A 12603-nucleotide genomic window follows, 5' to 3' on the forward strand; every position below is an offset into this window, starting at 1 on the left:
TATTCTTAAATATGCTTCCTTTACATTTAGTTTCGAGTGACTCCTTCAGCCAAAAACAAGTATCAAGTTTCCAATTGATCTTAATATTCATTATTTTGTTTGTGCATTTGATACAAACTTTGCAGACGGCATAAAATATGAGAGATACTGAGACTGTAGTCTTCTGCATTGGTGCAAAAAGTTCAAACAGATATATCTCACAGCAGCACGCTACTTTATGACTCACACTGCGACAGAGGAAGACCACATTGTCCCGATACCGACTCAGCAACTAAAAATCATTCGGTTAGATCCTGTTAGTATAAAATGATTTATTGTTTTAATCGGCTTTTTATTGGTTTTCTATACTTTTTATTACACTTACATCTCATTTGTTTTATTCAATTTCACAATTTCATCTTAATATTATTTAATGAAAATGCTTTTTGAGAACAATAACACCAGTCCTTTTTGTTCCTTTCATCACCCAACCAAGCCAAGTGATTTGAAAGGTTGTGTCATTGTAGTAAATGATTGAGCTGCTTATTATGAGGATCATATTGCAGCGTATCATTGCTTATACCGAGCTGTGCCAGTTCCTTTTTAATTATTTAGATCATTAATCCCTCTTTTCCCCCAGCATGTGTCTCAGGATGCCCAGTAAAGAAGAAATCGCTCTTTTTACCCTTTTCCTCTTTGTCTGTTTCTCTTAAATTAAATATTCTAGCTGTATCAGGAATGAAAGCTCTTTTTAAAGCTTCTGGGTAGATCTTGATTTCACTGAGTAATCTGATTGTGAAAGTTAAAGCTCTATTATTTCTGTTGTCTGGCTTTGCACCAACGCAGAGTCAGAGACCAACCAGTCCGTGTCAGCACAATGTTAAATATATTACAGCTCCGCAAGCAACGCGCTGCCAGGTCTGCTGAGTGTGAAGAGATCAGATAGATTAGATGAAATGGACAGATTCTTATGTTTCCTTTTGATTTCGATGGCATGATCTCCTTCACACGATACTGTAGAAAGAGAAAGAGAAAAAAAATCTAAACGTGAAACCTTTTGAAATGATTTATCCTTTCTTCTGTGGAACATGACCTTTTAAAAAAGCCATTTATTTTCTGCAGACCAAAGAAAGTCATTTAGATTTGGACTGATATGGAAAGTAAGCAAATGATGACCTGTACCTTTAATATTATTTTAGTGTGACGCCAAACCGAAATATCTATTTTTGTAACGCTCCTTCTTAGGAAACTGCTCTCGTGTAAATGTGACAAGGGTTGTTACACGGTTTGATATGGAAAATCATTTCCTCGAGTCAAACTGACAACATTGTCTGTGTTCTTGTGTTTCATTCAGGCTGGCTGCAGCTGAGCTGTTCATGCTGTGTTGACAGAGAGAGAGACCGATCCAGCTGAAGAAGGAGAAGGAAGGAGAAGACTGCTGACTCCATGTCTTCGCCAAATAAAAGATCTGGCTCTGGATCACGCAAGTATGGCACCTTTTGTCTCTGTTGAAGTCTTCTTTCTAACAGACGTTCTTTCAAACTTGCAGCTGTGTTGGTGCTTTGCTGTAATATCTTACCCTTCTCTTAATCACAGTATGATCTCTGCTGCAGTTTAATGATCCTTTGAGCTTCAAGTGCTTCAATAATCCTTTCTCTCTCTCTCTCTCTTCCACTGCCGTCATTAATACATCAGCTGTTTAGCTCTTTCAATTTCTCTCTCTGCTGTCAAGAACTTTTTTACCCTACAACTGCCAGATTGTCTAAACTTCTTGAGGGACCAATTTAAAAGATTTTTAAGCACATGAATGTACTTGGATTTAACAAACGCATACACACAAATATAAACTATCATTCAAAAGTTTGGGGTTGGTATGATTAGTCTCCTATCCAAGGCTGCATTTATTCAATCAAAATACTGTAATATAGTGAAAAATATTATTGCATTTTAAAATAACTGCATTCAAAAAGTATTATTTAAAAATGAGTGTATTCCTGTCACCACTTTAAAGCTGAATTTTCAGTATCATTACTCCAGTTTTTACTGACACATGATAATTCAAAAGTAATTAATCAATGGTGAAATAATGTGTAATATATTTTGGAAACTGTTATACATTTTTAAGGATTCTTTGATGACTAGAAAGTTCAAAAGAACAGCATTTATATGACATAGACAATTTTGCAGAACTGTAAAAGTATTTAAAGATCTGCAGTAAAAACATGTCATTGTATGAATCCCAATTAACTGTGTAAATTATGCAGTGGTATATAAGTTAAATAGAAATAGTTACGTCTAAAAGTTTAATTTCCTGTGTAAGCCATGCTCGTGTGCAAATTCTATCCAAGTACAGATCATTTTATAATTTCAAGATATATACTACTAGTGCCAATGAGTTTAAATGGTAATATTGCAGTAGAGCCCAGCTCTGTGCCTCTGTCTCATCTCTGTTTCTCAGATTCAACCTGCTGAAGGCCCTACAGCCTAAGCACCGCTTGCAACAAATGCTGTCGTCTCCCACTGCATCCCCTGTGTGAGACTCTGATTCAGTAACCCTACAGTAGGGCATGACTGTAGTAGTCAACACGGCTGCACTGGCCATTCACACGCCAATTTAAAACCGGTGCTGATGTTGGGGATCGGAGAGGGCAGTTCACGCTGATCTCTCCGCTCTTTGACAGAGGCTCAGAGAAAGCGCAAGTGGATCAGTTAATGATCTGCAAATCTGTTCCATGAGAAGCGTTTTTGTTCTGCGAGATCGACAATGAATGTGATATTTTCACAGCGATTCTAATGAGTGTGTGGCAATGCAGTGCACATATTCACTACACATTGCCCGACTTTCCCTCAAGTAGTCCATGTCACTGAAAACATAATGGACGCACCTGGTCTGTCCAAGTACTCTGGCTGCTTTTCTCTTTCTCCCTTTTTTACCTTGCTATCAGCATTGATAGCAGAGTCCTCTTTCTCTATCACTCCTCAAGCACGCTTTGTTTGTTTCTGGTCTTTCACTTTATTTTCTTTGCTTTGCTCTCCTTAACCATGACCTTGGCTTGCTTTCATGGTTAGGTAGTTCAGCAAAACTTTATAGCCCACCAATGGTGGTCCTGGTGGACGGTAGTTATAGTGGCTTGTCATTGTAGATGTGCTGTTTTGATTGGTGTATTTTTCTATAACATGTCGAGATGTATAACTCAAAAGAATTATATTTAGACAATATTTATTTTATTTTAGCGTTGTTTATATGATTCACTAATATTTCACATTGTATTTTCCTTTTAATGTAAGTTTTATTCATGTTTATGTGTGTGCCGTTTTTATTAGTTGTTATTTCAGATTATGTTCTGTCGAGCTTGAATAGATTTTTATTTTAGATTTTAGTAAGTTCAGTACTTCAGTGGTTGCTCCTGATACTGATATTTACTCAAAACTCACTCACAAAATTGAAATAGAAATGTTATCAGTTCAATAATATCACTGGACTATCACTGGCTTCAAAGTTATCCTTCATGCCTGTAAAACAGCACTCTGCACCACCTAAAGGAAATGCTTTCTTTCAGCGCTGCTAACCCGATTTTAATTTTCCCAAAAGAGAATGTTTCTGGAGATTAAAGATTAAGTCATTATGCTCTAAGATACCCCCATGATCCATTGCTCCTAGAATTTGATGTGATTGTGTGAGGTCAGCATACAGCATGAAATTGCACGTTCAGAAGATCTTGAAATCAGATAGTTAGAATCTCTTTCGTTTACATAAAAGAGACTTTTAATGCCAGCGAGATGATGAAGGAAACGGTGTAATCCTGTCCAAAGTAATCCAGTAAGCTTTTGTATAATATGTCCAGCATGATTTCTTGTTCTTTTAAGTATTGCAAACCAAGCTCTGATCCTTCCCATCACCCTGAGCTAGTGTTTCTTACATCCAGAATTAATAAGAAGCTCCTTTTATCTTTCTCTGTGTCCTCCCCTGACTGCTTAATTAATTAGTCAGACAATCTGTCAAATAATCTGTCAGATCTGCAACCTTGTGTACAGAGTTTCATGAAACAAGCTGTGTAGATTTCAATTTGATGTTTGAAATGGACTGTCTTTACAATAACATCAACCCAATGGTTCCTCTAAAGTGAACCCTAAGACATGTATGGCTTAATATAACGTAAATTATGTCCCTTACTGACAGATGTAGAAGAAAACTCATTAATGGTTTATGGAAAAATTCACATAATTTTATATGTATTTTGGACTGTGGGGCGCCATTATTCTGATGATGTAAAATAGTTGTCTTAACCGTTTGTAAGCTCTTTCGTTAGCTGTTGCTTACTAAAAGAGTCAAAGGCATCAGAGTTAAAGTGGAGAGGACAAAGAAATGGTCTTTATGAAGTTTTATTCATCTACAGGCATCTTCCCATTATTTTGTCTGACTCTAGAAAAGTGGCTGGAAAGTCATACATCACTGTATGTTGTTACTTCTCGACTGAAAATGACAACTAAAAACAACACAATATGGCACAAAACTGTTTATTCTTATGCACATAAAATAATAGCACCCTCATAGTCCAGAAACAGTTGTCAATTTTTAAATAACATACACCTTTTAAGGTTTCTATTATATATTTCAGTAAGAGACATAATTGACATTATTTTTAAGCTATAAATGTCTTAATGAAAAATTGTGTATACAAATAGAGCATAATGAAAAAAACCCAAAAAATGAAATAACCCTGATTACGTATTTATAGCACAAATGCTTCTAACCTAAGTTTACAAGAAAATGTCCACAGAAACATTCCTTTGGATTTTTATACAATACAGGTTAAGGTAAACTTTAGGTGTGTGCTATCTTTTTTAATGATTCCTTTTTGTTTGTGGGTCAGTTTTGACTATTGCAGGTTTATAGAGCTAGACTACACACCCATGGAGTCAGGCATTATGGTCTCTATGAGACAGAGCAGAGGATTTCTGACACCAAAGTCCCCGGAACACCACTGTCGGTCAGCGCTCCATCATCCCTTCTGTCTCTTTCTTTTTTCTCTTCTTTTCTTTGTTGTTTGTGTGGCATTGTGTCAGCATGGATTCAGAGTCTTCAACCATAGCACGAAGTCCCTATAAAATCCAACTTTTTGATTTTACTGGGGGTTTAAAGCTCAAACCGCATATGTGTGTACCACAATTGAAGATGATTTCATGTCTGTGGTGTGCAAAGTGAGCCCTCATTAGATGGCTCTGCTGTCGATTTCTGCTTGTCCGGCTGCCAGTTTGTTTCTCATAATTGATTCACGATGGAAATTTATCATGATTTGGCATCTGTGCCTGAGCACATAATACAACTGTTTGTATTACTTTGCAATTTGTGCTTGCAGTTTATGTGAGCTGGGTGTATTTTCTTCTTTACGTCCATAAAAGGTGCCCTCACCCCCTCCTAGTTGAGTGTATGTATAGAGGCATGTTAGTCAATACCATTAGTAGGCATGTTTTATTTTGTGTTTCGTGGAACTGTACTTTTTGTTTGTTCATGTTGGTGTGTTTGTGCATTCTGTTTACTCCTCATCCTGCGTCCTCTTAAGTTGCCTCTTAAGCAAGGTGACAGTCTGAAATTCTGATTCTGTTATGATACAGACGGAGTCCAGCACCTGTCAGTAACCGTGATCCCTATGGAAATGCCTCTCTCAGCAGCAGTAGCAATTCAGGGTCATGCAAGGGCAGTGATGGAAGCCCAACCCATAGGTGAGACACAGCCCCCCTCATAGACCAGCGAGGCATTGCTCCTTTCTTATTTCTTGTTGTTTATATGTAGCATAAACCACTTTTCTCATCCATATCAGGCGTCACATAAAATACACCTCCTGCAATGATAACCATGGTATCCGACCCCTCCACCTGAGCAATACCTTACCCCCGCTGCAACAGAAAGAGGTGTGTATCCGACACCTCAGAGCACGCTCAAAGAAACCATCGAAAGACTACAGGACAGGTGAGGGCATGAATCGCTTTCAGAGCATGAGGGGCCCATGCACTAAGGATCTCATCGGTCTCATGAAGAATTTGTGTTTTCTTTAAGCAGCCTTGAGTGGCAGTTAATTAAAGTTATTACTTTATTTTGGAATTGTTATGCAAATTTGCACTTGGTTTATTTCTAGACCATGTAACAATTATCTATCAAGTCGCTAACAACGCTGAATATTAGCATTTAGACTGTATAATTTGTCATTTATTTCCCTGTATTCTAAGGACTTTAATCTTAATATTTATAACTTTCCCAAACTGTTTATTTTAAAGGCAGCCTCCATTTATCTCATGAAATACCTCAAGCGTTTAGCGGAAATGTTACTCCACTTACTATGAAAAGTCATAACTTTTATAAAGAATCTTTGGTTTTGAAACTTTAGTCTTTGCAACTTTGAGGGATCTTAACTACGCACTAACAGCTTGTAACATCTCAAAGAGAAAGAAAAACTTGAACTCATCATATGACCGCTATAGAGAGCTATTGGTCAGCATTTACATTTTTCACGATGGCAGTTGTTTCCCTAGTCCCATACATGTTTGCTTACTGCCCTTAGTTTTTTGTTCACACTACCTTTTAAGTCAAATACCTGAGCCATAAAGGCCATGTGACTAATTATTCTATTATTATAATTATTCAAATTCCTTCCCCACTGGTCAAATGTCTTTCCCAGACTATAATTGAAGTCATTGTGTTACTTTGTTGGGCAGCTCCAACTGTCACAGTGTTCAAAGAAAGAAAGTAAACTATTCATCAATGCCATATAGTTGGCAAGTTACATTGTACTGGGATAGAAAAAGTATTGAGTGAAAACATTTCACACAGCAGTTTTAATTTTGGTCTTTCACCCACCAGTCACTTCTTGACATTCTTTCCTTTCTTTACTCTTTTGACATCCTCTGCCTTTTTTCCCTCCTTCCTCAGGATACTGAGATTGATGAGTTGCGTACTCAGCTGTCTCTGTATGCAAGAGGATTGGATAGAAGAGGAGTGCCACCGTGTGGAGGCCCAGTTGGCTCTGAAGGAGGCTCGCAGGGAGATCCAGCAGCTTAAGCAGGTGGTCGATGTCGTCAGATCTAGTCTGGGAGACACCGACACTGGAGTGCAAAAGTGCTTCCAAGACATAAACCTCCAGAACCACAAGCTGGAGTCTTTGTTGCAAAGCATGGAGCTGGCTCAGGTCGGGACCCCAAAACAGGCGAAACCCTGGCAGGTGGAGGGGGTGGGGGGCAGAGCTGGAGGTCAGCGAGGGCCTGGTGGAGTCTTCTGAAGGCTCCCCAGCCTCGCCACCACCGCAGCTCTACCTACACCAAGCTAAGTGACCAGACTGGCCAGGAACGTGGCAGTAATGAAAATGGGTGTGACATTCCATGTTTGTCCCAGGTGAGGGCACGCAGGACAGCGGTTTGTTTGCTGTGGAGAAAGTGGAAGAGGAGCAAGCAAAGCAGACCTGCTCCTGGAGGCTGCGTTTTTGTCTCAAGAGGACGGCCTCGCTGCTTAATCGTACTCCCGCCTGCCACACTCCCTCCACCTGAAGCACTGAGCATCAGCGAGCCGAGAGTTGTGCCACTCCGCTGCAGTGGGATCGGGACAGGACAACTGTCAGTGTAGAGTCATCCATGTCTGTCGCATCATCACCTATATCTACATCACCTGCGTGAGCAAGGCATTCAAACCGACTACGCACCATGCCTGCTTGGCACCTGCTCATGGTCCCAGTAGTCGTCCTTTAACTCCGATCTGGACACTATTGCTGGCGTGCCTTCCGCTCCCAGGCATGCAGTCCGACCTCTACCTGGATGTCCGATGAGGGAGATGATCTGAGTCGGTAGCCACAGGAGTCAGCCATTACGGCAACAGTTGCCACAGTTTCTGTCAGTGAACAGACTTTTTTCACTAAGTCTGCACCAGCTATTGCAATGGAGCCTTTGGGCATCAAAAGGACCTCGACTTTAGTGTTGGAGTCTTCTGTCAAGGAGACAACTGTTTCCGAGATCCTTACAGTCTTACCAATCACCACAACAGCTTTGACCACAGACACCATGGGTCCCAAGTACAATCTCAACCTGTGACAGACCCTTTGCCAAACTGGCACCTCACCTTGCTCCATAGAGCCATTGTTTGGCATTGAAGAGGAGCCCTTCACAGACCACTCAGCCTCTTAGTGTACTAACAGAGGCTGGGGTTGAAGGGGATCATGTCATTAATATAGGCACAGACGATGAAGATGAGGTTGATGAGAGTGCGACGAACACAGAGTCCAAGTCATCTGGCTGTGGTTTACCAGCAAAGAACTACTGGGCCGCACTTCCTAGTGGATTTGCTTGCGGTGGTCGTGCCAGTGGTCCCCACAGTAGCTTGGCTCTGCCGGGTCCACACCGTGTTAATCAGCCAATGTACCATATTGAGTTCTCTCTCTTGCGGGGTTGCTGCACTGGTGGCCCTCCATTCCTGCGTCGAGGAGGAGGTATTCGCACTACCCGCGCAGGAGGAGGTGTCGAGGGGGAATGAGTATATGAGGACCAGCTCTTTCTTCCTGGAGAAGCCTTAAAAGCCAGTGATATCACTGTTCTTCTGTCAGATGTCCAATTAGAAAGCGGTTAACACATGTAAAAAATGGTTGAGGCAACCAGAGGAAAATGGTGTCTGAGCACAGCACCTTATGCGCTGTGGTTCTCATGGTCTGTATCCTGGATAAGAATGAGGGGAGGGAATCACTAGCATGTATTTACACCTACGAATGAGATGCTTGGAGAGTTCAGGACTTCAAACGAGCTTTCACCTTTTTCCACAACTACTACCCTGAATAAAGAGGCGAGAAGATGTGTTATGAATGAAGGACTGACACAATGACATTAACTCAGCTTTGTGAGTGACACTAAAAGATCCCCTTTAATATGATTGTATTACCTTATTTAGGTGGAGAGACGCAATAAGTGAAGGGAAGAAGCTGTCCTTTTGTGCGTCCCTCTCTTACTGTCAACGCAGAGGGTGTGCGCGCCGTATGTGTGTGTGTATTGATTTATCTGAGCGAGTGTTGTGATGTGTTAATGTACAGTGCCGCCAAAGTACCTGGATTACTAATGGCCATCATTGTTGTAGCCGTGAGTGCAGTAGTTAGCTGTCCCATTACTTATGCCTGTGTGGCGTAAGAGCAGAACAGTCATCTTTTCCTCTTAAGGAGCTGGACAAGCGCCTGCTGAGCTATTTATATGCTTTACATATACCACTAGTGTCCTAGATAAATGCTGTCACATGATGATACTTTAGCCCATCTGGAGTCTTTTAGATAATGTATTCTTTATTCTTGCTCAATTATGTGGGAAAGTTTGATGGTTCAGACATGCTCTGTATAGTTGGATGCTAAATTGGTAATGCATTTTAAGTAATAATATGAACAGTAAGAAAGATTCAGCGCTTTAGACAATGATCAGGGTTAAATGACTTTAATAGGGTCAATGAAGCTTTTTTCACCACAAATTAATTTTTTGATTTTGTTTCACTGTGTGATTTTTCACTGTGGTGACCATTAAAAACACTGCTCATAGCTAGATGTTTTCGATGAAATTCTAATAGGTCTAATTTTCATGTTAGTCTAGGTTAAATAATTACAGCCTGAATAAGAAAACAGCTGAACTTAATTTAGTATTACACCCTGCTAAACAAAACTATAAGTACTAATGTTATTCAATGTTAGTTATTGTGTTATTTCTGAAATACTCATGCAATGTAATTCCACTAAAAATTAATTTTGCATTCTGTTACTTGGTTAAAAAGTGGAATATACAAATTGATGAACTATCTAAGCTTGAAATTTAAAACAGTGAAAATAAATTACATATTTACTGCATGCAGAAACAAAAATTCAGTTAGAATCTTCTGGCTTTCAGCTTTTTCCAAACATTTGGCAATGACTTTATGTACCCTATGATGTTTATTTATTTGACTGACAGGTGACGGGTGGCATTTAATGACATGTCGATTGCACTATAATTCACTTTATAAGCAATTACTTGAAGTATACTTGATTGTGATTATGATTATTTCTGTCTGTCCAAAGGTCAATGCATACATGTGGATTTGTGGTTCAGGTTAAAGATTTCACCAATACCACTCATTTCAAAAATCAACACCAATTCATAAATTCATGTGAATATTTATGCTTTGTGTAAATGTGACAGCTGGATTGATTTGCCAGTCAAGAGGTAGTGTACCAGATAATCAGACGGATGATCACTGTTGTAGTAATTTGTGTCTCACATACTGTTTTCTCTTCATCCCTTGAAATCATGCCGCTGCCTTTCTGTCTACCTCCTCTCTGATATTGTGTACAGTATAGTGTGATATAGGCTTTATTTGTTGTCTATCTGCAAAGTTCTCTCTTTAAATAATTTGCTTGATGTGGCGTCTGTAAGGTTTTTCAGCGCTTGATATTCATTTTTTTTAACTGCTTGACAATCTTAATTTGTGCTTTAAGGTGGTAAGTGGGCATATATGTCTTTAATTTACAGTCTATTCCCTGCACTTTTTCACCTCATTCCAACTGGAGCACTTAGTAAAGAACCTTACTATGGATTTAAAGAAATAAAAGGCATATATAAATCTCTGATATTATTTTTGACTCCATGTACGCTTGTAATTATGAATGTGTGGCTTTTCAGATAGTTCTGTCTTTGGCTTATCAGAATATGTATCTGAGGTTATATGAGATTGTAGTCAGTTGTTACCCCAAGAATAGGTGGTTTACTCCAAACTGCTTCTGTCTGTCAAAGAAATGTACGTAAATAACTATTACATTAGTTATTTGCTGATAAATGTTGTAATGACATACAGCTTCACAGATACCCAAGTTGAAATGACATAAGGCCTTGATAAGATTTTTTCTTGAATTTTTGAAGCCATATTAAGGCAGAGATGAGTATGTTGGCCCTGTATGCTAGTAAATTTGAGTAATATTTCTATTTTGTCATGTCATGTCACAGTTTTTTCCACTTTGTATGAGTGTTTGTAGTGTAATGTGAAAATTTGTGTGTATATGAATCAGTACATTTTTCTTTCTGGTAATTAATAATCACAGACTTATTTGCTTTTTTAAAGCTTCTGATCCTCCATTAGGATCTACAGATCTCTGGGTAATACATAGTTTATCAACACATTTTTAGGCTCTCCCTGCGCTGTCTGAACATTCTTAGTTTTTCTCTTACATCGACAGTTTTTATAGCATTTTTGGGGAGGATTGGTGAAAAATATGTTTGATGTCAATGTCAGCTGGCGAATTTTTTGTTCAAAATGTACTTTTGTAACACACAAAATATCCTGTAACGATGCATATCTTGTTAAATCGTTGTCTCCAATAACACTTTTAATTAAGCTGGCAATAGATCATTTGTTTACACGCTGCATCACATTCGAATATGGTTTGAAGACATTAGCACTGCGATTTTCTGTCAACTGTTTCGGTTAAATGGAAATAGCCTTGGCCAAGATTTAAAGTGCGATAAGCCATGCATTTCTTTCAGAATGAATAATGAAATGTAAATTGGTAGCAAAACGGACACATCAGCAGTTTAGTGTCTGTTGAGCAGGATTATAAGAATGTGCCTAGAAGATTAGGGATCTCACAGATACCTTTTGTTCGTTTTTTCATTTAAATTGTCATTCTAATGACGTGTTTACATCTTGCACTTCAGTTTTGTCTTTGTATTGTCTCAGTATCAGCACCATAAGTGGAACCAGTCTTGTCTGGTAATGTTTCATAGTGTCTCAATTTGTGTAGAATAATATTTTAATGATATTATTAAGTGTGTACAGACACTCACTGCAACACATCGCCTTTGGACCTCATTGTTCTGTAAAGGATCTATATTAAAACAGCATGGTGAACCAAAGCCTTCTCACTACTGCAGTGTTTTTTTTCATTCCATGTTTCAATTTTTTGTAATCTATTGAAGAAGAGGAAATGTATGGTGCATCAAGACATTTTTTGAACATTTTAGATCCATTGGTATCACCAGGATGATTTATTTTTGTAATAATTTAAGTCTTGAGGTTACATTCAGAGTATAAATTTATTCTTTTTAGAGACACTAACATTTACAGGATAATGACAGAGAATATTATCAAAGATTAAAACACTAAAAACCAAGTTCAAAATCAATACGAAATGAGTTGTTGCATTTATAAATTCTGGCCCAAGATTCTTTCTGGCAGAATACAGCTGTCTTGGCATATAGGAGTGCGATAAAAATAAAAACAAAAGCAGAAATGGAAGTGTTTGTGCATAGTGGGAAGAATTGAAAAGTGGAGTGTTGAAGCTAATGCTCTCAAAAGCGGAAGCTCAGGTTCAGATTTTTATCCCCTTGCCCCTCAGCCAAAATAAAACAGTAGATAATACTACTCAATAATATTGTGGATTATTATTATATAACATGTAATATGACAAATTAAATAGTAGCAACAATGACATGTAGGACAGAATCAAGAACTAGAAACTAAAGCGATAACAACATAGTGAAATAGAAAAAAATAGTTTACATGTTATAAATGAATGTGATTGAGGAGGTTTATCCAATCAGTGATAAACTGACCCATGTTGTGGGAGAGCAATGGGAAGAGGCAGA

The 12603-nt window shown here is 38.6% G+C and overlaps 1 pseudogene; it reads left to right on the plus strand.

Annotated features, from left to right (window-relative positions):
* The first annotated feature begins 1413 nt into the window (after window positions 1–1413).
* LOC122329209 lies at window positions 1414–8494 on the plus strand (annotated as a pseudogene).
* The last annotated feature ends 4109 nt before the right edge of the window (window positions 8495–12603 follow it).

Source organism: Puntigrus tetrazona, chromosome 23 (genome assembly GCF_018831695.1).
Source record: "Puntigrus tetrazona isolate hp1 chromosome 23, ASM1883169v1, whole genome shotgun sequence".
Taxonomy (NCBI): Eukaryota; Metazoa; Chordata; class Actinopteri; order Cypriniformes; family Cyprinidae; genus Puntigrus; species Puntigrus tetrazona.